General features: G+C 43.7%; 1 protein-coding gene across 1 annotated transcript in view; it reads right to left on the bottom strand.

Annotated features, from left to right (window-relative positions):
* The window catches only part of KLHL5 (kelch like family member 5), a 439436-nt gene extending 416036 nt beyond the window's left edge, over positions 1-23400 (bottom strand). Inside the window, exon 1 of the mRNA XM_069202095.1 lies at positions 23256-23400. The gene's annotated coding sequence lies outside the window, so the exon portion shown is untranslated. The remainder of the gene's footprint in view (positions 1-23255) is intronic.
* Between the last annotated feature and the right edge of the window lie 607 nt (positions 23401-24007).

The raw sequence follows: 24007 nt of genomic DNA on the forward strand, positions 1-24007 counted from the left end.
TGTAATTTCTGATCTCACTTTGTTCTGAGGCCTCTTGAAAAAGGTGTCAGAAACTAAACGTTCTTTGTAGTTTCCCTTCTCTTTTAGGATGGGAAGGGTCTGACATTGTTTCTGGTGACTGGGCCGACACTCCGGGGTATCAAATGTTAACAATTTATTTTAAAATACAGGGCCACCACTGTATAGATGCATATATATGCTGAGCTATGTGGCTGTGGTGGAAGATATTTCCACACAGATAAAAATAACCAAGGTGGTACTCTTAGGTACGCAAACATCCGACAGAGCTGCCTGTAGCACTCTTAAAATCGTAATTTACCTGCAATTAATATCGTGGCCTTCGCTCGCACCTTTGCATCAGTCATGTGTACAAACCTATTTTTCAGGGTGAGCATAACAGAGCGCAAGCGCTGCTTTTCTGACGTGTTGGTATGTTTCTGGGCTTTTAACCACATCCACCTCACGCCTATCACTACTACTGTGGGCTTGCCCTTCAAAAATCCTTTGATGACATTTGTAAATGGTTTACCTTTGTCCCTCCTTGGGGAGGCTTTGTTACCGCCTTGGCCATCACTCCTGTTACATAGCTAATTACAATTTTGGCGATAAGTTTGAATACGAGCGAACTTCTTTTTCCTTTTGTGTGTCTCATCACGCTGATGCTCGTGGCGGCCGTGACACTGAATCGGCTCACTTATGTGAAACTTTTTTACTTTTAATTTTCAATTTATGTGTCAAGAAAAGTCGGATTAGGAGTTTACAACGCATATAGCTCTAACTCGAGCAAATGAGAGACCCATTGCATTGCAAATGCTTGTTTTGCTTGTAGCACACTAGGTGTGGGGAGGTGCCTGGCTGATGTCCTGGTCGACGGCCATCTTAGGTCGGCCCCTGCCGGTTTTAACTTTGTTTATAGATTTGGTTCTCACTATTATTTTGTCGTTGGTATTTTAATTTCACTGTTTTATTTCCCAATATCTCCACCTGGCAGGTAGGAGTGGAGTTTCGGGACTCCAGTTAGTTTTTATCTGTCCTCCCAGTTTTAGCATCTCTGTCAAGCCTTGGTCACTTCCTCCTGTAGGCGGGTACTTAAGCATGACAACTGCACGGATGCACTGCGGAATTGCCAAAGGCAAGCTTGTCTGCGCCCACCCGCTCCTGGACAGCGCCAGGACTCTGCCAGTTCAGAGTGTACCATCATGTGCTACACAGCCAATTAGAGGTGTCAACTTGCCTGTCCGCCTACTGCTGAGATTTGTAAACACGCTATGGATATTTCCAAAAATGAGTTTAGTTGCGGTAAGTGTGATGATACTTTACCAAGCTTATTAAGCGACTCGAGGGAAGTAAAGCTGGTCACCCTTCACACGTAGCATGGTGCTACCATTTGAATTGCCACTCCGTACCGAAACATAAGTCAGAGATTCATTACTTTTTGTCAGACCATCAGCCGGAGGCACTTTTTCTTGTTGAAACCTGGCTTACTACCCAGTCAGCCGTGGATACTCTTGAGGCAATTCCACAGGATTATGCTATTCTGAGGCACAACAGACCTTCCCAAAGAAGAGAGGGGATCGCAGTAATTTTTAAACAGCACATCCCTTGTACTTATCTGTACTAGATATTGCAGGCTGCGATGCAGCTTTTTTATCTCTATCTAGGATTTGCCCCCTAGACGGTCTCTTGGTTATCGTCTACCTGGCTTCGCTTCTCATTTCTCCCTTGCACTAGCAGATATTTTACTTGCGTATGCACTGCACTCCTTAATTTAAAAAAAACATTTTTTAAACTGCTGGATGATCTTAACCTGCATTTTTAAGACACTACATGCCAGTCGGCAGCATCTCTAATTGAAGACCTGTATACTTTGCAATTTACTCGATTGGTTCAGGGGCCTACACACCAATACAGCCAAATTTTAGACTCTATATTTGCCAGTGCCACCTGTGTAAGTGTTGCCTCCCCTGTGCAGGTGGCCTGCTCAGACTATTTTGCCCTCCCTTGATTGCCCCGGCACCTACGCCACCAGAAGTGCAACGCTTTAAAACACAGAAATGGTGTTAACCTAGCTAAGACGCAGGTAGAAACTTGGATCAGTGAGGCTCTTGATTGCTTTGCGCCCCTGGAGAGCTGTAATGCTGCTAGTTCTAATCCCTCAGCAGAAGGGTTCAGCATAGAATTACTGACCATGAAAAAAGTCCTCTAAACTCCTTGAGCATCTATGGCGTAGGTACTACTGTACATCTGATAAAGCTAACTAACTCAAGTTGGTAAAAGAATACCATAAACACAGATACACGTGCAGTCAATATTATGCCCAAAGGAGTGAGCAGACCAAGAATTTATTGCTGGAGCTTTTCCAGATAGTGAAATCTTTATCTTCCTTAAAGCGAGTTTCTCCTTCTATTACTCCCTTGGTTGACAACTGCAATCACATTGTGCATTTCTTTTCAGATAAGATCTCTAAGATCTATGCCTCCTTCCCAAAGTGAGTTAGAGAAGTTCTAAGTCCTGCTCTTTCGTCTTCACCACCCAAGTCTGCAGATGGGCTCCACAGTATAAACATTTTGTCCCTGGAAGACTTACTGTTGGAAAATGGGTTATTGGTAAGGGCAGGTAAGTGCCTACACTTAGCAATAGGCCACTAACCTCCACTTAGGTCCAGTTAGGTCTCAGTAAATTAAACCTAGCTCAACCCTTGGTAGCTTGGCAAGGAGCGACAAGGCTTAGCTTAGGAGACAAAGCATAAAGCATTCAAATATCACAAAACAGTAATTCAATAAATCACAGGAAACAGTATAAAAATCCCAAGTCAATTTATAAAAATAGATTACATTTTTATCTTTAAAATGACACCAAAACTAATAAAATCGGATAAGGGGAACCGGAGATATGAATTTTTAAAGAATTAATAATTTCTAGCGCATAGAAACAACTAGCGCTCAAAGGGTTAAAAAAGGTCACACTCGAAAGGAACAAAGTCCAGAGTTCAGGCCACCCACAAGGTAACACTGTCACACTTACTTTCAGAAGTGTTTGATTCAGGAAAGTGGTCCACAGCACCATAAAGGGTTCAGAGGCTCTGGTGTGCCTCTCGGGGTCCGGGACTACAACTCCCACAATGCACCTCTTCAACTTATGGAGTTGCTCCAAACATCTTCAAACTTCTGGATCTTCTTCCAGAGGTCCTTTTTTGGTCCTTGAAGAGTCCACAACTTGAGCCAAGGTTCCAGAAGCTCTGAGTTGCTCCTTGGGAGTTGGGACTACAATTCCCAGAATGCACCTGGTCAGAATCCTCAAATGGCCACTGGACGCTGGTCAGCTGGGCTCTGCTTACATGACTTGATGCATGGGACTCTGGGCAGCTCCTTTGTACCTGTAGCAAACAGGGAGCCCCTTCTTGAAGCAGTAGAAGACAGGTAAAGTCCTTTTAGTGGGGAAGCCCAAGTGTGCAGCTGGTGCAGTCCTCCAGAGTGCAGTGTCCAGGTGCAGGTCAGGGGTCCAGCAGGGCAGTCCTTCTTCTCCTGTAGTTCTTCCTTGTTGGGATCGGATAGGGATCTGAGGTGTGGGTCCATGTCTGCCAGTTTTATCCTTGTTCCTGGGTGAAAAACGGGGTTGGGGGGATGGGGGGTGTTCTGGTTCTCCAATCGGGGCAGGGTCCTTCCCCCTGTGATGACCACTTCCTGGGAAGTGTGGCAAAAATCAATCCCAGGGAGCAATATTCCTCAAAAATCCATCATGGCTGAAAGTGATTTTTGGAGGTTACATCTGGCTAAGCCCACCTACTGGTGTGGCTAAAAATCCTAAACACATCCCTCTCCTGCCCTCTCCTAATCTAATCAAGGGGGCACCTAATTGTCTGGGTTTGCAGGATGTGAGGGTGTTGCTGGGTTGCTCCAAATGTCCTTCTCTGCCTTTGAAGACCAGTTTGGCAGCCCTCCCCCTTCCTGCTTCCTCATCTGCTGAGGGGAGATCTCCTTCCCCAGGCTCATCTCTTTGTGCTGAGCCAGGCCACTTCACAACTCATCAATGCAGCCTGGCCAGGCTGCCAGAGGCTGGCCAATTAGAGCACAGCAGCAAAAACACTGCAGGGCTGAAGTTGGCAACTTTTCAGGTAACGGTTAAAAACTCTTTACCTGAACAAGTTATATTAAACACAACTGGAAGTTGCGGGATTTATTATAACAATTAATTTGGTACCAAACTTCTGGTATCTGTTACTTAAGGGGATTTTAAAAATTAAAATAAAGTCTCCCCATTCTAGCCTATGGAGGCCATTCACTACAATGAAGGAAAAACGAATTTGGCTGTTTTACCTCACCAGGGCTTATAAAACTATTTTTATAAGGTCCCTGCTTATAGTTACATGGCACCCAGCCATAGGGGCACATAGGGCACACATTAGGGGTGACATATGTAAAAATAAGGCAGTTTAAGACTTTGGAACTACTTTAAATTACAAAGTCGAATTTGCATGTACCTTTAATTTAAAAGCAGCCAGCAAGGCAGGCCTGCCTTTAAAATGACACTGGGCACCTCAGCAGTGCACCTATGGGTGCACTACCTATGCTAGGGTCCCTAAACCTATATGCCCTACCATATAACTAGGGACTTATAGGTAGGTTGACTTAGCCAATTATAATAGCCTAATTTGCATACAGATTTTACACAGAGCACAGGCCCTGGGACTGGTTAGCAGTACCCAGGGCACCATCAGAGTCAGGAAAACACTAGCAAAAAGTGGAAAGTAGGGGCAAAAAGTTAGGGGGCCTCTGCAAAAAGCCCTGTTCTCTCACACTTACGAGCCCTCCTGTCTAAAGTAAAATCTGGTTCACCTCTGGACCAAACTCAGCCGTAGATACTGGAATGCAGCATTGAGGCCATTCTACCTGTGCTGGGCAAACTACTCAACATGCCTTTTAAAACAGGTCAGATTCCCACCAAATGGAAACATGCTACTGTTGTACCTCTTTTGAGACCTCCATTGAATCCAGCCAAACCAGAGAACTTTAGGCATATCACCTTACTCCCATTTTTTTCTAAAATAGCAGAAAAACATGTCAATCAAACGCTGATGAGTTATACTGAAGACATACATCTTTTGCACGAGACCCAATTTGGGTTTCACACTCAGTTTAGCACAGAATCTGAGCTTTTACTCACCTCTGAGTCTTTGAGACGCATTGCGATGGGGAAATGATGGCTGTGCTGGTAATGTTAGACCCGAATGGGGCCTTCCACACCGTATCCCATAGCCACCTTCTTGAACAGCTCTGGTTGTGGGGTGTCGGGGGTCTTGCCTTGAGGTGGCTGGCATGTTTTCATAAAAATTGCACTTTTCAGGTGACTCATGAGCTGTGTTCGCCTGAGGTCTTATCTCTGCAGCAGGGGGTTCTGTAGGACTCAGCTTTGAGCCCAACTTCATTCAACATATATAGGCACCCTCTTGCTGACGTGATTGAGTGCTATGCTGCTAAAATTGTATCATACACTGATGACACTGAGTTAATCATCACCTTGACGCAAGACAAGGGAACCTCCGCAAACAGTTTTAGATTATGCCTGCTAGGGTTAGCAGAGTGAACGGACCACAGCAGTCTTAAATTGAATGCAGAAAAAAAACAAGGTTCTGGCTATAGGTAAACAGCCCTCAATCTGGTCCTCTGCATGGTGACCTGACACTTTGGGTCGATTCTAACCCCTAAATCAAAAGTTAAAAACCTTGGCATCTGGTTCAACAATACTCTTTCTTTTGACAGCCAGTCTTGCTGGGGTCTGCATCGGCACACTTGGTTTTGAGACTGGACCATTGCAATGTTCTCTATGTTGGAGCCACCCAGGGCAGTTTCATGAGGCTTCAAAGGCTCCTAAGTGCTGCTGCACAGTTGCTGCGAAACAAAAAAAAAAACTGTAGCAATCAAGCAATGATTCCTCAAATGTGTTCTTGTAAAACACAAAGGAGCTTGAAATATGTTACTTTCTACAGACCTTTATCAAAGAACTTTAAAAAAAAAATATATGTCATCAACATAGATTTCAGTAAAATTTTCAATTCTGTTCAGCTTGGATACACTATAAATACGCATCTTTGCCTTGGAATGGGAGCTAGCTAAATACATTTTATAAAGAACTGGCTGAGGGAAATGCAGCATACATAGACAATGGAGGTAATCCTGACAAATAGCACATTTGAGAGGATATAGGTCTCCAATTACCACCCATTCGTCCTCCGTGAATTAAAAAATTATATAATGGAAATCTGGAATTTAAGGCATATCCACGGTACCCCAAAATAAATGGAAAAGATTAATGGGATTTCAAAAAACCTCTTTTAATGTCCACTACATATGCATAAGGAATCTTACTCCTTGCAGACTTAAATATTATATTTAATTATCCATGAAGGATGATAAGAGAAAACATGCGTTTTAACATCAAGGAGATGGGTAAACTCCTCAGAAAAAATTGTTATTTTAAATATCCACGGCACAACACCCATTTTTTGTGAGTAGGTATCTTTTTGCTACAGCACAGGAACTTGACTTCAGAGTTTTCAGCCACCGTCGCTTTCCATTGTTTTCAAGCAACCTCCCAATGCTCACACACCCAAAGATTGCACATTTAGATTGCCTTAGTCCCCTCCCTGATGCTTTTCTTATTTTTACATGTTTATGTTGCACAGCACTGTGGACTGCTGTGCAACATGACTTAAAACGAAAAAAGCACTATGAGGTGGTCAAGGCTGGCCTCGTCATTGTACTTTTTTTTTTTTTTTTACTATTTTCTTTTTAACTTGCTGAGCAACTTGTGAGAAAACATTGACAAAGCCAATATTGGCTTAACCAATGCTTGTTTGGCTACTAGGGGTAGTTCGCACTTAGGCCTCTTTAACTTTTTGTCCACATAAGCTATCAACAACAAATGTGTCCTTTTTTTTTTTTTTTTTTCAAATCATCCTGGGGATTACAAAGGTCCCCATGTAGGGGATTCCCCTGGAGGGAACTGAGAAAATAGGCAAAATATAGCAAAAATGTGAGTTTAAAAAAAAAAAAAAAAAATAGAAAGTGCTCAAGATAAAAGTGTAGGGTTTGCTGTATTAAAGTCACCATCTTCCCAGCTTTCAGGAACACGCAGAACTGATGAAAAAACAAACAAATTTTGTTCTACAGTTTTGGCATTTTTCTAAGGGGGAACCTATTTGCGCTATTTTTTGGGCTCTCATCGTACTTCCAGTTTGTAATGGAAGCTAGTGTGAAAGCCATGGCTGATCCAGAAAAGCTATACATTTTTTTAAAGTAGACAAAACTCCGAATTCAGCAAGGGGTTATATGTGTAGACCCCTCAATGTTTTCAAAGGAAACTAACTTGAAATAAAGAAATATTGAAAATGAGTAGGAAAAAAATGGGCATTTGTGACAACATTTTCAATTGTAACTTTTTGTCACAATGGTCGATTGACAAAAGCCCTTTAGGTTTCGTGGATATATAGGGTTTATAGGTTCTCCAAGAACCCAAGGTACCCCGAGCCAACGACTAAGCTGCACCGTACAATGGTTTTTCCATTGAGTACTAAGTATAGACCAATTCTCATGGCGAAATAGGCAAAGTGAAAAATGGGTATCAAGGAAACGTAGTATTTCTGAAATGGGCACAAGAGATGGAGTTTAGACGCAATGGTTATTTCTAATCTCTGAATTTGTGGGTACCCGTACTAGCGTATGATTTGGAGGGTATTTTTCAAAATGTAATCTTTCTTATACCCTGGCTTACATTTGACAGGCACAAATGCAGTGAAATCCAATTGGTAATAACAAATGTTCTACTATTGTATGCTTCCAAAAGTCTCCCGATAAAAATGGTAACTCACTTGTGTGGGTAGGCCTAGTGCCCGAGAGAGGAAACAGCCCAAAACGCAATATGGTCTCATTGCATTTTTCCACCAAAAACTGACACTCTATTTCCAATGTGGGTAGCTCTAGGTTTTGGACTCTAGCTCAGCCGGCACCTAGGGAAACCTATCCAACATGTAGATTTTTTTAAACTAGACACCTACGGGTATCGAGGGTGGGCTGAGTTGGGTGGAGCTTGCTGTGTATTTTTTACCCAGAATCCCTTGGAAACCTCAAACTTTGACAACAAAAAAAACATTTTCCTTACATTTCTGTGAAGGAAAGTTCTGGAAACTGTGGGGTGCCACAACCTTCCTTCCACTCTACATTCCCTCAAGTCTCCCTATAAAAATGTACGTCACTTGTGTGGATAGACCTAGTGCCTGTAACAGGAAATGATTCAAAACACATGCATGCAGCACGTTTTTACACTGAAAACTGACCCTTTTTTTCCGATGTAAGTATCTTTTGATTTTGGACCCTAGCTCAGCGGATATCTAGAAAAACCTAGTCAACCTGTACATTTTTCAAGCCTAGACATGTAGGGGAATCCACAATGGTGTGACTTCTGTGGTTTTATTTTTTACTCACAATGGCGTGCAAATCTCAAACTTTTCCTGAAATCACACATTTTCCTTATATTTCTGTGATGGAAATTTCTGGAATCTGCACGAATCCACAAAATTCCTACCACCCAGAATGGGCCCACCCAAACCGGTAAAAATGCTGCCCCACTTGTGTGGTTGGGCCCAGTGCCGCAACAGGAACAGAGCAAACAAAGGACAACGGGCGCCCTGGTGTGGAGACTCCTATTGACCTAGGTTCGATCTGTTGCTGGCACTAGGCCCAGCTGCACAAGTGGGGCAGAGTTTTTATCAGCGCATGTGCAGCAGTACTAGGTGATAGGAAATACGCATTGTGCAAATCGATAGGAACCATTCAGTCTTCCTTGTCTAATTTAGGAAGTACCCGAGCTAGGGCCAGCATCTTGAATTTATCCTGTTTGAGGAACCAATTCAAAATCCTAAGGTCCAGGATGGGCCTCAAATGACCATCTTTCTTGGGGATCAGGAAATCTCTTAAATAACATTCCTGACCCTTTTCCTGCTCATGGACCAACTCCACTGCACCCTTTAAAAGCAGATTTTGTACCTCCTACTGAAGCAACAGCAGATGATCTTCTGAACAAAACGTATGCTGGAGGGGGAAGGGAGGGGGAAACTCCTGAAAGGGAAGGGCATACTAATTTCCTACAATGCTTAACAACCAAGAGTCTGATGTTATTGACTACCATTCTTGGAGAAAATGAATAAACCTCCCCTCTATGGGCAACAAATCGACGATTGGCAAAAGGGAATAGAACTATGGCTGCTTTCTTGTAAGTTCCCGATTTTAATGCCATACTACAGGAGGAAAAGATCTTCTTAGCAGTTTGTTCCATATGCTTTGACTCCCTATCTGCCTGAGTCGTAGGAAAGGAACAAGGAGCAGCCTTTGAAGAACAAGAAGCCTGGACCACCATACTTTCAGGTGTCAGGTGCTGACTAATAAACTGCGGGTCACCTGGCGCAGCCATATTTATCCTGGCAATTAATTTAGAAACAGCCAGAGTAGTCACAGGTTTCTGCCACAATTCCAGGACTAGCTCAGTCATTAAATGGCAGCAGACGTTCCGATGTAGCTAATGAGGAGTGAAGAACCTCAGTCATAAAGTTAGACTTCAACTCCGAGCTGGGTAATGGCAAATCAAATGTTCAGCTGCCTTCCTGATCACTCCATGATAACTAGTTACCTCCAGAGGTGGAATACCTCCAGGTAATAACTCCAACTCTGGAGCAGTGTCCAATCCACTAGCCACCTCAATACCTTCAAAGCCCTGAGAAGGTAAAGGAATCTCTTCTTCCTCGAAGTCTTCTTGTTCTTCCCAGTATTGTTGCTTCTCTAAGAGCCTCAAAGCTTTCCTTCTAGACCTCAATCTAGACTCCAGCCGCGGCATCAATAGTGAGTGCGCCAACATCGAAGATGTCTTTTGTGGCACCGGTGAAGCCGGTGCAGGGATATTACTCCAAAGAGGAGTAGAGTGACTTGACGCCGGATGAGATTTATCCGACATCAGTATCAGCGCTGTCATCCCCGAAGGCGATGAAGTCGTGGGCAGAAAAGGCATGTAAGGAGCCTGTTTATAAGGCACCGGGAAGCCTCCCAGATTAAAGGCCAAAGGACCCGTGGGGCCCGCAGGCACACCAGTGGTGTGGGGGTCATCGCCATGTTTAAAATGCTAAACATAGCATTTAAGAAAACAGAGATTCATCCCAGGAGCTGGCACAAAAAAAAGATATTCCTTTTGAGGCTGAGCCTGACTTGATTCCTGCTCTTCAATCTCCTGGTCTGGTGGAGTAAAAGGAGAGAATGACGCTGCAGGACTCGCAGGTGACACCGAGATCTCAACCAAAGACAGCAACAGTGACATCTCAGGGGACTTCGGTTGTGGAAGTAATAAGGTGGGACTCACCTCCCAGGTCAAAAGACCTCGGACTTGATTTCGGGAAGGGCGACGCCAAGAGCTGTGACGCCATGGCTTCTTATGCGACCTGTGGGACGACAACTCCCCTCCAGGTCTGGATCTTCAACAGCCCATTTCTCTTTTGTTAGCCTTTGCCTCCCTTTCCTTCGGGATTATACTCTGGCAAGAAGAGCATCCCCGACGTCGTGATCAGAACGCAGGCACCAGAGGCAATTTTCGTGTGGATCAGTAAATGACATATGACCTCCACACACTCTACAAGGCTTAAAGCCTGACTTCTTCAGCGGAGACATTGTAACATGAAGCAAACCTGAAAAAGAAGCTCCCTGGATAGAGTGTAACCTGAAGAGGTAGAAAAAGAGTTGGCGTCGCAGGCGCGGAAAAAAGGGAAAAAAGGGAACTGACAGCACACCAGTGAGGACCTTCGACCAGAGCTAAGTCTACTACTTCTGTTTTGGCTAGAGGTGTACCTGTTGTTGACATCTGTAAGGCAGCAACTTGGTCTTCCCTCCACACTTTCGCAAAACATCACTGCTTGGACTCAGAAGGGAGTACGGCGGACATTTTGCCCTTCTGTGCTGCAGAACTTCTTGATATAGCCAGACAGGCGCCCATTTCCGAGTGCGGTACTGCTTTGGGATTCTTTTCAAAAGGTGAGGAATCCACAGATAGATGTATCATTCAGAAGAACAAGTTACTTACCTTCGGTAACGCTTTTTCTGGTGGATACAGTATCTACCTGAGGATTCCTCACTGTCCCACTCACCTCCACGTTGCCTGTCTGTTTATACCAAGAACGAAATTGTTTGTATATATTATATGTATTTCTGGCAAGTGGTATATACAGAATGCATAATTTATATATGGATGTGTGTATATATATATATATATATATATATATATATATATATATATATATATATATATATATATAGATAAATTCTTGTACTGAGCTCGCAAATGTTGTGCTTGTGATGTTGGTGTTCACCCGTTTGCATCGAAGGCACATTAAAAAAAAGTGGGTGAAACTGGCATCAGCACACCAGCGATGACTTCTTATGGCTCCGATGACATCAGACAGAGTCGCGAGCGGGGACTTTCCATAGTGACATCGACATGGAGAGCTAGAAAGAAAATATTTCCATCGAAGGTAGATGTATCCATCAGAAGCCTACATTTTAGAAGTGACTGGGAGTGGTAGATTTTTCCAGATAGCAGCCTATAACCCCATTCCCCCCCCTCCCCCCCAAGGGAGGGCAGAAAGACTGTGCCCATTTTTTGTGGGGGAGGAGGCATTGCCATGCCCATTCTCGGCAGTCCCTGCCTCTACACTAATAAAAAACAAATAGCCCCTGGTGCCTAGCAGGCTTTCTGTCCTCCCGGGCCTGGGGAAGGCTATTGCCCTAAGAAACATTTATGCCCATTTTTTGGGGGTGGGGGCATTGGCATCCTAGGCAGCCCCCACCCCAACACTAGGTCAATAAAATATTACATGGTGTGCTATGGGGCTAACTGCCCCCAGGGGTGGGGGGCAGAAAGACTGAATTGCACCATAAAAATACTGGGGGAGCAAAAGCCCTTTCCCAAGGGGCTGCTCACCCTGCCTGGTGTCTAGTGGAGTAGATCCCTGTTTGGGGGGATCACTCTCCTTACAAGCTGAACAGAACTCATGAAAGAGTGCAGCCTTCAAAGCCTTTGCATGATACAGGTTCCATTCTGGATGAACAGCTCCCCAGTTTAATTAACTGGATACGACCTTATGAAAGGAGCTGAACCAGCTTAAGACCTTATCTTTAAAGCCAAATCTGACTTCTAGTGTTTTCAGTAATATGTTGTGTTCTACTATATCTAACAGGACAACCAGGCATGCCTCTTGTTTATCTAGAATGAGATGGATGTCACTGATAATGTTTAAAGTAGCAGTTTCTGTGTTGTGTCACTCTCTGAAATCTCTTTTGTGCTGTGTTCACTTCTGAAACATATTCTATGAAGAGACAATCTTACTTAATATCTGAATGTTCTGGAGACTGGAACCAATCTATTTTTCACGTCAATCAGCAATATGAATTTTTGATGCATGCCATTTTGCTTTTTGGATCACTGGCAGAACTTAAATCTTCATTAGACATTTCCAAATCACTTCCCTCAGCTGTTGATAACATCAATAATCAATTTTTAAAAAATCAATATCAATTTTTGTGAATGTCTAAAGATTAACATTAGGGGAAAACGCCTCAGTGATTAGGGACTTAAAACAATGTAACATGACTAAGGCGAGTTTCTGGATAGTAGTGCCTGCTTTTTATCATGCTGCACAAATGACTTTCAAATTGGGCTCACAGATCAAGAAAGATTTGCGAGCACTAGAGGAACAAACTTTGATAGTTACCTTGGCTGGCATTCTATACATTTTAGATCCCCTCAACAGACACAAGGGTTCTTTAGCACTATGCGCCATGTGCGCCATGCAGAGTTAGGGAGTGTTTCTAGCAGATTTATTTACAGGTTTTGCATCTTCTAACAACGTAATAGAAGCAACAATACATTTATGTGAGCATACAACTTCAAAACAGCTAACAATTTAAGGAAAGATGCTTCACAAGGATGATATATTGGAGACTACCAAGAATCTAAATGAGACTATCCCAGAGTAATTATTAAAATCAAAAATGAAATAACAGAAAGCCTAGAGGGTTATCATTTCACATAATTCTCCCTCTGTCCCATGATCAATTGGGACAGCATTACCTGCCAGGCTGGTTCAATAAAGACAATAAAAGAACCGGTGAGCTGGAATTCATAAAGATAATTAACTTAAAGAGCAAAGGCCTTAACACATTAAGAGGGCGAAGTGTTACCATCACAACCTACTAAACTTTGAACCTGGTACCATCCTAAAACCCACATTAGCAATGCCTGGGTACAACCAGGATATGAGAACAACATCCACTAGAACAACAAAAACATTTGTAAAAACAGCATTTTAGGAGAGCCTTAGGGAACAAGACTAAACAGGTTCAAAACTGCAAAGGTACAACGCTAGTATGTGGTGACCTCTCAGTGCCACCTGATCTATCTCTGTGCAGCACCACTTCTCAAGAACTCTTAGTATGTTTTCTTAAAGTATTTACAAACCACTGTACCATCAAGATGCATGGGTAAACCCCCACTGCCACCATGCCATGTGGACATATGCTACTAGTGCTTCACGGTTGATGGTGTTTGCCAAATACATGTTGTTATGACCTAGAGTTGTGCTACCTCACTCGAACCATAATTTGCCAAAACGTGTTCCTAAATAAACTGTTGTTGCAGCTTTTTTAATGAAGCAGGTACTTTCCAGATAAACAGTGGCTTGTTATCAGCAGAAGTGTACGGTCATAAGAGGCAAAACAATGCCACATTATGTACTCGCCTAAGGAGAGGAGGCAGTCTACATGGACCACAGGTGAGGGATCGGAACCAAAAGCTATGAAGAGTCTGACTAGCACTCCTCAAGGGGCGGGATCTTCACTCTACCAAACTGGCAGATTATTCTGATGTGCCAGACACACTATGGGTGTATTACACATGGTTTTCAATAGCTGCTTGGGTGGAGGACTGCAGCCTATTTTTATCCATTCATCTGTCAGACTAGTGCAATAAGAAACCAGTTAGTGTGATGTTCATTTGACTTGTCCGTGGGACTAACAAGAAAACAAATTAAGGTTGAACATTGGTACTTGATGTTGACAAGAAGCAAATCTCTTTTTTGATTATATCCATATATGCACAGAGAGAAATTGTGAAACTACAAGAAGCAAGCTGGGATTATTAAACAGAAAAGTAAAAAAAGAAAAAAGTAAAAAACCACCTCACTGATCAAGTGGAAGAGAGCAAGAAGCCTTGGCAGTCAATCACTTGGTGGTAGGCATAAACTTATAAGATATTGGTGGGTGCTAAAAACACATGTATACAATTATAATAACTTTGTAGAATGCATGCACGATTATGACCTCAGATGCAGGGCAATGCTCTATTTCACCTGATACCTGAGAATGTCTATTATACACACCAAATCTCTCCTCATCTTGCTCAATTAGTCCCTTTGTTGATGAGCTGATGTCAGATTTATAGCCTGATTTTCAGAGACATAGAAACAATCTAGAGTTGCAACAGTTCATTGCTATGACAAAGGGGAAAGGTTTGTATCATTATTGGAAGACATTGTTCCTAAATGGATTCATGTCTAATTCTTTAGCCTAAACATGACTAATGAAATGAAATTTCCTTTTATATTGGGACAGACATTGCTTGCCAGCTTTTCCCTCAACAAAAACACTAGAGAAGTGAATAGAACGGGTCCAAGGACTGTGAAGGATGTCAGTGCAACCAAAGCAGAGTGTTCTCGGGTTTTCAGAGAGTGAGAAGATCCTCTGAACAAGTACGAACAAGTGAGTGATGAACTAAGTGGGTATCATGGGATGAGTTTTAATCTAGCATCTACCTCTCTAGTACTGGCACCCTCCAAGACCTTGGCTTACTCTGCACTAATTAGGCACTACATGCTTCCAACATCCAGCAACACTGTAGCAGATGCCTGTCCACTCCCTGCTGCACTGACAGCCCGTACACTCCTCTTTTTCCACACACCTCAATGTCCAACCCTGACAGCTGCTGTACTTTTCTGGCTTCTGCAGCTTAACTCTGTTGGATCGTAGGAGGAGGCATGGCTTATTGTCCATGCTACGAGAGCAAGACAGGTGAGACAAACAGATAGAAGCACCTGCTGGTTACAATGTGGGACTGTCTCCAGAAGAGCAGCACTCCGTATACTGAGCATGTGGCACCATCCCTGGCATCAAAGCTGTGTGCTTGAACAAACCCTTGAGGACTCTTCTAGGAACTGTATCACTTGAGATTTCATAACATAACCAGCAAAACCAAGGGACCCATTGCAGATTGACCTCTCATCTTTAGACCAACCCCTACAACTTACCGAACTATATACAGCTTTACAATCTCTCCCCAAGGGTAAGGCTCCAGGCCCAGATGGCTTCACAGTAGAATTCTTTATTCAGTTTGCTAAGTCTCTTTTCCCCAAACTCTTTCAATTACTTAATCATTTTATAATGTCAGGTTCTGCATCTGGCTCATTTACGGAGGCCATGATTTGTCTTATTCCCAAAAAAGATCGGGATGCGACCGACTGTAAAAATTATAGACCCATATCTTTAATTAATACGGATTGTAAACTCTATGCCAAGGTTTTAGCTCTCCGTTTACTCCCATATATACCTGACCTTATTGATTCTCATCAATCTGGTTTTATCCCTAATAGAAATATAGCAGATAATTCCGGTACTTTTTTAAATATTATTAACAAGGCATCTAAACTTAAGATTCCTCTGGCAGCTTTATCATTGGATGCAGAAAAGGCCTTTGATAGGGTCTACTGGGGTTTCTTGTCGAAAGCATTGGAATGGCATGGACTAGGTACTAAATTCCGACATTTTATATCCATTCTTTATTTCTCACCATGTTCCTCGGTTATAACAAACGGTATCCGATCTCCTTTTTTCCCTCTTAAAAGGGGTACTCGTCAGGGATGCCCATTATCTCCTTTACTATTTATTTTGGCTCTCGAACCTTTTCTATACCAATTAAGAACATCTGAACAATTTACAGGGTTTCAAATTAATAATGCACACATCAAATTTATGGCATATGCTGATGATATTCTTTTGTTCATGTCTCACCCTGACACTTCTCTTCCTGCATTCCTGCATGAGCTCAACTTATATTCTGATGTATCTGGCTATAAACTTAATATATACAGAACAGTGGTCTTACCACTTAATGCTCATTGCACTGGCTCTGTATTCCTTGATGCAGGATTATCTTGGAATTCTTCTAAGATTAAATACCTGGGGGTATGGTACTGCACTACTCTCAGGGATACATTAAGGACTAATTTAGAAATCCTATCTGCAAAGCTTGTAGATCTCACACAGAAATGGTCTCCGTTATATCTCACGTGGTGGGGCCGCTTGGACACCATTAAGATGATGCTTCTCCCTATCATTAACTTCTTCCTTATGATGCTTCCTATTAAGATACCTAAACTATTTTTTTGTTCAATTGATAAAATTCTATCCAAGTTCCTGCGGAACGGTAAACAATCCCGAATCTCTCTCGAAATTAAAACTTCCTAAAGTACAAGGTGGAGTTAATTTCCCTGACTTTATAACTTATCACAAATATTTTGGCATTAAGCAAATATATCCCTATTTATCTACACTCAATGATGCCCCTAAAAAGCTATGGTTCTCTTTGGAAGAAACATTTATTTCTCCCTTTTCCCATAAACACATTACATTTATGTCTAACCCCTCAAAATTCTGGTTGCCCAGCACTATCTCCCATTCAGTCAACTTACTGAAACCTTTTTTTATTTTGCATCTTACCCCCATGAATCAATTCTTTAACAGTCCTACTTGGCACAATAGTTCGCTTAGGAAACAAGGTAAAACCTTGTGTTGGAAGGCTTGGATGACTAAAGGTATTCTTCTCATTTCCCAATTATATCATAAAGACTCTATCATCCCTTTTACTACTCTCTCAGCAATTTATAATCTCCCTATTCGCATGAAATCCCAATATATCATTCTTTCTACTCTAGTCCAAGAGGCCCTCAATAAACCTATACATCATAATCATTCTTCTCTTGCATCATCTCCACACCCGATTGTAACTTCTAATTATCCTAGGGCAGCTGGAATTTATATACTTTTAAGAACGTCTGTTTCACCTAGACTCAAATCACCTATTGAGACATTGTGGGAATCAGATCTTGGTGTTGTTTGGCCAACTTCTTTATGGGATAGAATATGGTATAAGATACATTCCACTGCATGCACTGCAAGCCTCACACAGACCCTATATTTTTTTTATAATAGACTTTTATACACTCCTGTACGCCTTTACAAATTCAAACTTGCACAAAATGACAATTGTTGGCGCTGCCACACTCAGCAGGGTACTGACTTTCACATGTTTTTTTCCTGTCCATCCCTATCTACTTTTTGGTCCTCAATATGGTCTCGCATTTCAGCAATAGCTCAGATCTCCTTACCAATGTCATATGAATTACTGTTTTTGGGAGGCGTACACAATATCTGTAGTTCATTCAGGCCTCTTGGAAAATTGGTGGACCTTTTGCTTTCTATTGCAATCTCTATTATTACTTCTAACTGGAAATCTTTGGAGAACATTACTCTCAGACAGTGGTGGAATTCTGTATGTTATCATCATAGACTTGACAGCTACAAGCTTGATTCAACAGGAACTTTCTTCAAACGTCATCAGCTATGGTTGCCATTAAGTAACTATCTCTCACGCACTGCGAAGGAAATGGATTCTTCGCCTCCTTTTTAAAAAACGTCAATATATTTCCTGTTTTTCTTCTTATATATACTTATTTCATCTTACATTCGCTGTAACTAATGCCTATTGCCTCTCTCTCCGCATGGCTATCACTTGATTCCCTTTTCTACCCCTAAAGCTATTCTCCCTCTCCCTTTCTTCTTTCTTTATTCAAACTTGGAGTCTTTGATACTATATTGCTGTATATGCCTAATTCATGTACATGTTTAAATATGCATTTACAAGTACAATATTCCTTATGCATATATATTCACAACTGCATATGTCTGTCCTGGCAATGTTAAGTTAATGTTCTTGTATTTGACTCAATGAAAAACATCTTTAAAAAAAAAAATAACATAACCAGCATGTCCCTAACTCTACAGTGGTCACCAGAATCCATCTTAACATGAGGAGGAAGTATTCAAAGCTCCACCAGCTGACACTGCATACCAATCTTTGAGCTAAATAAACAGACAGCTTGGGACCACATTATAGATGGTACAGACAGGCTCTACTCTGGAGTCAGGCAAAATGGTAATGGCCACTCTGACCTCATGGCTATTCGTCCACCTGGTAATTCTATTACTGGATCATTTCTGGTACTCCTGGCTAGTTCAACTATCCTGGATGGTCTACTTCGGGGCGGGCTTGGTTGCTGTATTTGAGCACGATGGTCTGTCTGAAAGTAAATGGAGCATTATTACAAGCCTTCACCCTCAGGAGGGGCACAAAGAGTTATCCTATCTATCATGCTGTTTGCCCTTGTCACTGAATCCATTAACTTGCTGGATCAGAAGTGATCACCTGGCACACAGTTACAATGGATTCATGTGTGGGATGAGAAGAACTAGATATATGAGGATAATATACTTATCTAAGTTGCCATTCTTGCTTACTCAATTCCCAGAATGCTCCCGATATTTAATGAATGGGGCTTGCACTTTGGCTTCCAATACACAGCAGTGGCCGCATTTGAAGATTTCCTTGCTTAGTACAACTGGCAAATAAGTACAGTTGCTGCAAAAATACGCCCTTCTAAATGCCAAAATGTAGGAAAATGTCCCTTTTTGTATTGCCACCTCAAAGTTTTTAGACCACTAGTGCTGGATTTTCGACTGAGAGTACACTAAGGTCTGCTACCAAGACCTCAATGCCTGTGCCCATACCCTTAAACTGATATGCTGAATTGGCTTTTACCCAATTGGCTGAGTTAGCATACCTAGTAAATAGTACCCAGGGCATGTACGTTAGAGAGTCCCCCCAGGGACTGCAGCACTGGTTGTGCCACCATGGGTAGGACACAAGTAAAACATGACTCCAGCCCACCATAGACAGGCTGGAAGAGCAGTTTAATTGCTGACCCAACTTTGCCATTTAAAGCAATGGCAAAGCCAGACTTCCCCTGGGTATATGTGTAAGTCACCCCTATGGCAGGCCTATCAAGTCCTAGGCGGGATGCAACATATTCCACAGGCACAACATGCAACTTTACATGTTTTGACAGTGAAAAAGCAGAACTGTCATTTTCTTACTGTGAAAAAGCTTGGTTGCCCAATTGGTGAGTGCGAAGTTACACTCTGACCACTCAGCTGTGCTAAATCTGGAACGACACAACCACAAACAAAACCAAAGTGGGTCATTCAAGGTATCAAACAACACGTTACATTAAGTCCAACTTGATTCTCAGGTTGAAATTAATTTAACAAGTTGCAGTCTTCAACTTTAATAAAGTTGCCACTTTGGTGTCTTCAGTCCCCTATGCTCATACTGGTTACACACTGGGTCCAGTTGCCCATACAGCTTTTTTGTCTCCTGGGGAGATGTGCTAATGACTGCCAGGAAAAGATACAATAGGGGCCTCCTCTGAAAGGAGCTGTCGCCTCCCTGCTGCAGGAAGCCACACGGGCTGGGGCCCAGAAGGCGAGCTTCAAAGGAGGCACCACCATTGAAGGGCAAATGAGTAGCACTTGGGAGAGGTGCTACTCCATTGTTCAGGGAAACAGGCTGGTACTTGGTTCATGAGAGGGGAAACCAGTTGCCAAACCAGTTTTAAAGGGGCGTGTAGCCCCCTTGGTACCCACACTTCTGGGTTGGGCTAAAGTGCTCCACACACCGAGAGAGGGGTTATATCGTATTGGAAGTGGGCAGCATGTTGCATCCTGGGCTGGCCAGATCTGCAGGCTGCAAGAGCAGGAAGTGGCCATCAGGGTCCACCAACCACCTCCTGCCCTGGAGGCATTTTCTGAGCACAAATAGGACAACCCTGGCACTCGGAACTCAGATCTCAACTAGACAGGAAGGACTGCCCTCTGCAAAGGATATAGGCCCTGATTCTAAGCTTGCGGGAACCGCCAGAAGACCGTACCGCGGTCAAAAGACCGCGGCGGTCATTCTGGGTTTCCCACTGGGCTGGCGGGTGACCGCCAAAAGGCCGCCCGCCAGCCCAGCGGGAAACACCCTTCCCACGAGGAAGCCGGCTCAGAATGGAGCCGCCGGAGTGGGAAGGTGCGACGGGTGCAGTTGCACCCGTCGCGAATTTCAGTGTCTGCAAAGCAGACACTGAAATTCTTTGTGGGGGCCTCTTATGGGGGCCCCTGCAGTGCCCATGCCATTGGCATGGGCACTGCAGGGGCCCCAGGGGCCCCACGACACCCCATACCGCCATCCTGTTCCTGGCGGGTGAACCGCCAGGAACTGGATGGCGGTATGGGGTGCCAGAATCCCCATGGCGGCGCAGCAAGCTGCGCCGCCATGGCGGATTCCCATGGGCAGCGGAAAGTCGGCGGTACACCGCCGGCTTTCCGCCTCTGGCCGCGGCTGTACCGCCGCGGTCAGAATGCCCGGCGGTGCACCGCCAGCCTGTTGGCGGTGCTACCGCCGACCCCGCCCCTGGCGGTATTTACCGCCAGGGTCAGAATGACCCCCATAATGCCTGGAACTGACTGAGGACTGCACCTATTTTCTCCTTTTTTACTCATTAATTAGATTAGGCACCGAGGCGAGAATTATCTGGTCCAAGTGAATTGAGCCCAAGACCTACCGAAGCGGGACTTGAACCCTGGTCTTGAGCCAGATCTCTACTTCAGGGTCTGCCGCTCTAACCATTGTGCCACACTTCTCCACAAGGATGTGTACATACAGTGAAAGCCCTCACCTTCTCAAGTATTTATGGAATTGGGCCACTGAGACTGAGCGATTCACATGAGGGAAATGTGGGAAAAGGGGGCGGAATAACCCAAGGACATAGAAAGATGCTATTTAAAGGGCTCCGTAGAGACGATGGCTTGTTAGGGCTGGATACAAGAGGGAGAGACTTATGGAAGTATGGAGGCCGGCCATATTGCAGCCCAAAATAGGAACTACAGGGCCGCCTAATCTAAAATGACAGGCCTGTGTCTTGCTCTGCTACCAGGGAGAGAGCGAGATCCACTGCTGATTCGGGTGCCTGACCCGACACATAGAAAATTGAGACAAGATAAACTGGCACTGCAGTGTGCTCCTTCGTAAAACTTTCAGGTGCAAATGGAGGAGCCAAGTGCTTGTACCCCACTGCAGTGCCTGCTTTATTTGTGCCCCTAGGTCTTCTACATTGCAAATGGTGCATGTGTTTGGTGATGCTGTGATACATGCTGTAAATGTAGCTAGTTCCCCCCTTTCTTAATTAACCACAGTGACTGCAAGTTTATAGTTGGCATCTGCCCTAGGCAGCTTGAGGAGTATTTTGTGTATTTCCTCTCCAGTGTATTGCAGGGTCATGGAGTACTTGATACCAGAGTGCATTACAGTCAGGTCTTCGTCTAAGCATGTCAATCACATCTTTCAACTGGGCACTTCGGTAATGGGACGGATGTATGGCTTGAAGCGTTCATGTGCATATGAAGGTAATAGGTATCAACACGCCTTCTTCCAGCAGCATCACTATTATCATCAGACTTGCTGTGAGTTCTGGCCATGCCTCGTCACAAATTATCGGATCTTCAGGGTGGATAGGGGCTATGGTCCAGGCTGCCAGTGCGACAGGCTAGAAGGAAACACTGAGAGCTGCCACCCAGGTTAGGGTGCGGGAAAGACTGAATGAAGCCTGCTGCACCACGTGACATTGCAGGCGCATGGTCACACTGACCCCAAGGGGATCCAGAACACCGTTTACAGGGAACCTTACCACCTGTGATATCAGCAAATAATAACGTATTACACAACTGGCCACCCCGTATCACTCGGTCTTCTACTAATGTCACAATGATGAACAGGAGTTGAAGCCCTGCATCTCTAGTTCCATCTTCTCACACCGTCGCACAATAAAACATTGTAAGTTACTACACTCATCTCGCTCCCTATTGTGTCACACTGGCTGTAAACAGCACATGAAATATATTGCTTTCTGAAACTGTGCCATTGTTTAGCACTTTTCAAATGTCAATGTAAGATCAAGCATTTGGAAAAAGGGAGAAGACAAAATTCAGACCATCCATTTGAAAATACTTTTAATTTTAAAACGAGTAGTCTATTTTGTCGAATTTTTTCCTAGTGGGAAAGGTAGTAGAGCTAGCTCGCGACCAAGAAACTGGATAGCATGCAGTTTAGGACTAGAGAGTTGAGAAAAGAGTAACGATAAATAAACAGGTGGACATTTTAACTCATTAGAAATTACTACTTCTGTTACTTTGTATGGTCGATGGTTTAAACGGAAAGAAGGGCAGTATGACGTTATAGGAGTCGATGAACTTAAGACATGAGTAGTTATATTATGTTAGAGAATGTTTTCAAGTGAGATCATGCTACACTACTCTTCTTCCTATGGATGCTTCGATCTTACACCCAACAGAGCATTAACAGAGAATGCCTACCGACAACCGACCACTTGAAGCAAATTCGTATCCCCCTTGCGGCAACAGAAAGCCCTGTGCCTCTGAACTCTTCTACCTCCTGCTGGTGACTCCTTATCAGCACTGGATGCCCCTGCACTCTACTAGCTACCACTGCAACATAGGCAGCACCTCGAATCCGACTACAGTACTGAGGACTCAGACTTCACACACCATCTGTTCTTTTTTTGTTACCTCGAGCCAACAGCGGTCCCTGCGCTGTTCTGCATCTCCCTGCAGCACTGCCAGCGTCTGCGCTCACCCCCGCTGCTGGAAGCCCTGGCACTTATTTTTTGTGTGCCGCTGATACCCTGCAGGACCGCAACCCTCTGGGTCCCCCTAGTTTATGAGCTACTGAAACCTTATGCACTAACTACTGCGATGCCCTGCACTGCTAGGTTCTGCCTTCTTCTAGCGCCTCCTAGTGAAGACAAAATGGAGCAATGAGGTAGCAAATTGTGCCCATCAAACTCCTACTGGTGACACAACGTACTACTAGCATCTCCTATGTCATAGTAGCTCCACCTGCTGTAGCAATTTACACTTCCCTAACAAAAAGGACAGTCTCACCTATACAGTGTAGTGTCTCCTTTGTTCTGTCGAGGACCGCTGCAACTTCGCCAGCTCCTGGTGCCCGGATCCTCCCGGCTAAGCCAACTCCACTTCCTCCACCCTCCCGTCCAGCGGGTGCTTTCAAAACAGTACTGACTACTTTACGTTAGAGGAAAGCACCCTAGCAACGACGCAAATGTCACGTGACAAGTAGCATACGTCCTGCTTTTGTGCGTCATGCGTAGTGTTAAATCGCTGTCGGTGAAACGTTAGTCAAAAGATAAAAATCAAAGCGTGAGGCTGAGCTGCTGCTCCAAGGTTATTGCTACAGCTAATAACGGCTATGTGCTCATAGAAGGAGACGGAGACTGCAATAGCTTATCCAGGCAATGCATGTGTCGGGGAATAGTGTGGTCTGGTAATCCCGAGAGAGCCTGCCGAGAAATCACTTGGGCAATATTCAGCAAGTGCTGGTTTTAGAAATAGCGTGTGTCCTGAGACTCGTAATTGTTGTGTGAACGTTCGATAGTTTATATATTATTTCCCATGTTACCTTATGTTTGTTTTGGGAATATTTCTCACATTTTATTCTGTATTATGTGATGACGGTTGTTTTAGGCGCAGTTGGGCTAGCTAGGAATTAGGTTTCTCGGATGTGCTCACCTCTTTAAATGAAAGTTTAGGAGTGCGGGTACTCACTATCCCTGGTTGCCTGTTTGATACTGACAAGTACCGTGTTCGCCATGAAGAATATTGTCCTGATTACTTAC

The sequence above is a fragment of the Pleurodeles waltl genome, chromosome 1_2, assembly GCF_031143425.1.
Source record: "Pleurodeles waltl isolate 20211129_DDA chromosome 1_2, aPleWal1.hap1.20221129, whole genome shotgun sequence".
Lineage (NCBI taxonomy): Eukaryota > Metazoa > Chordata > Amphibia > Caudata > Salamandridae > Pleurodeles > Pleurodeles waltl.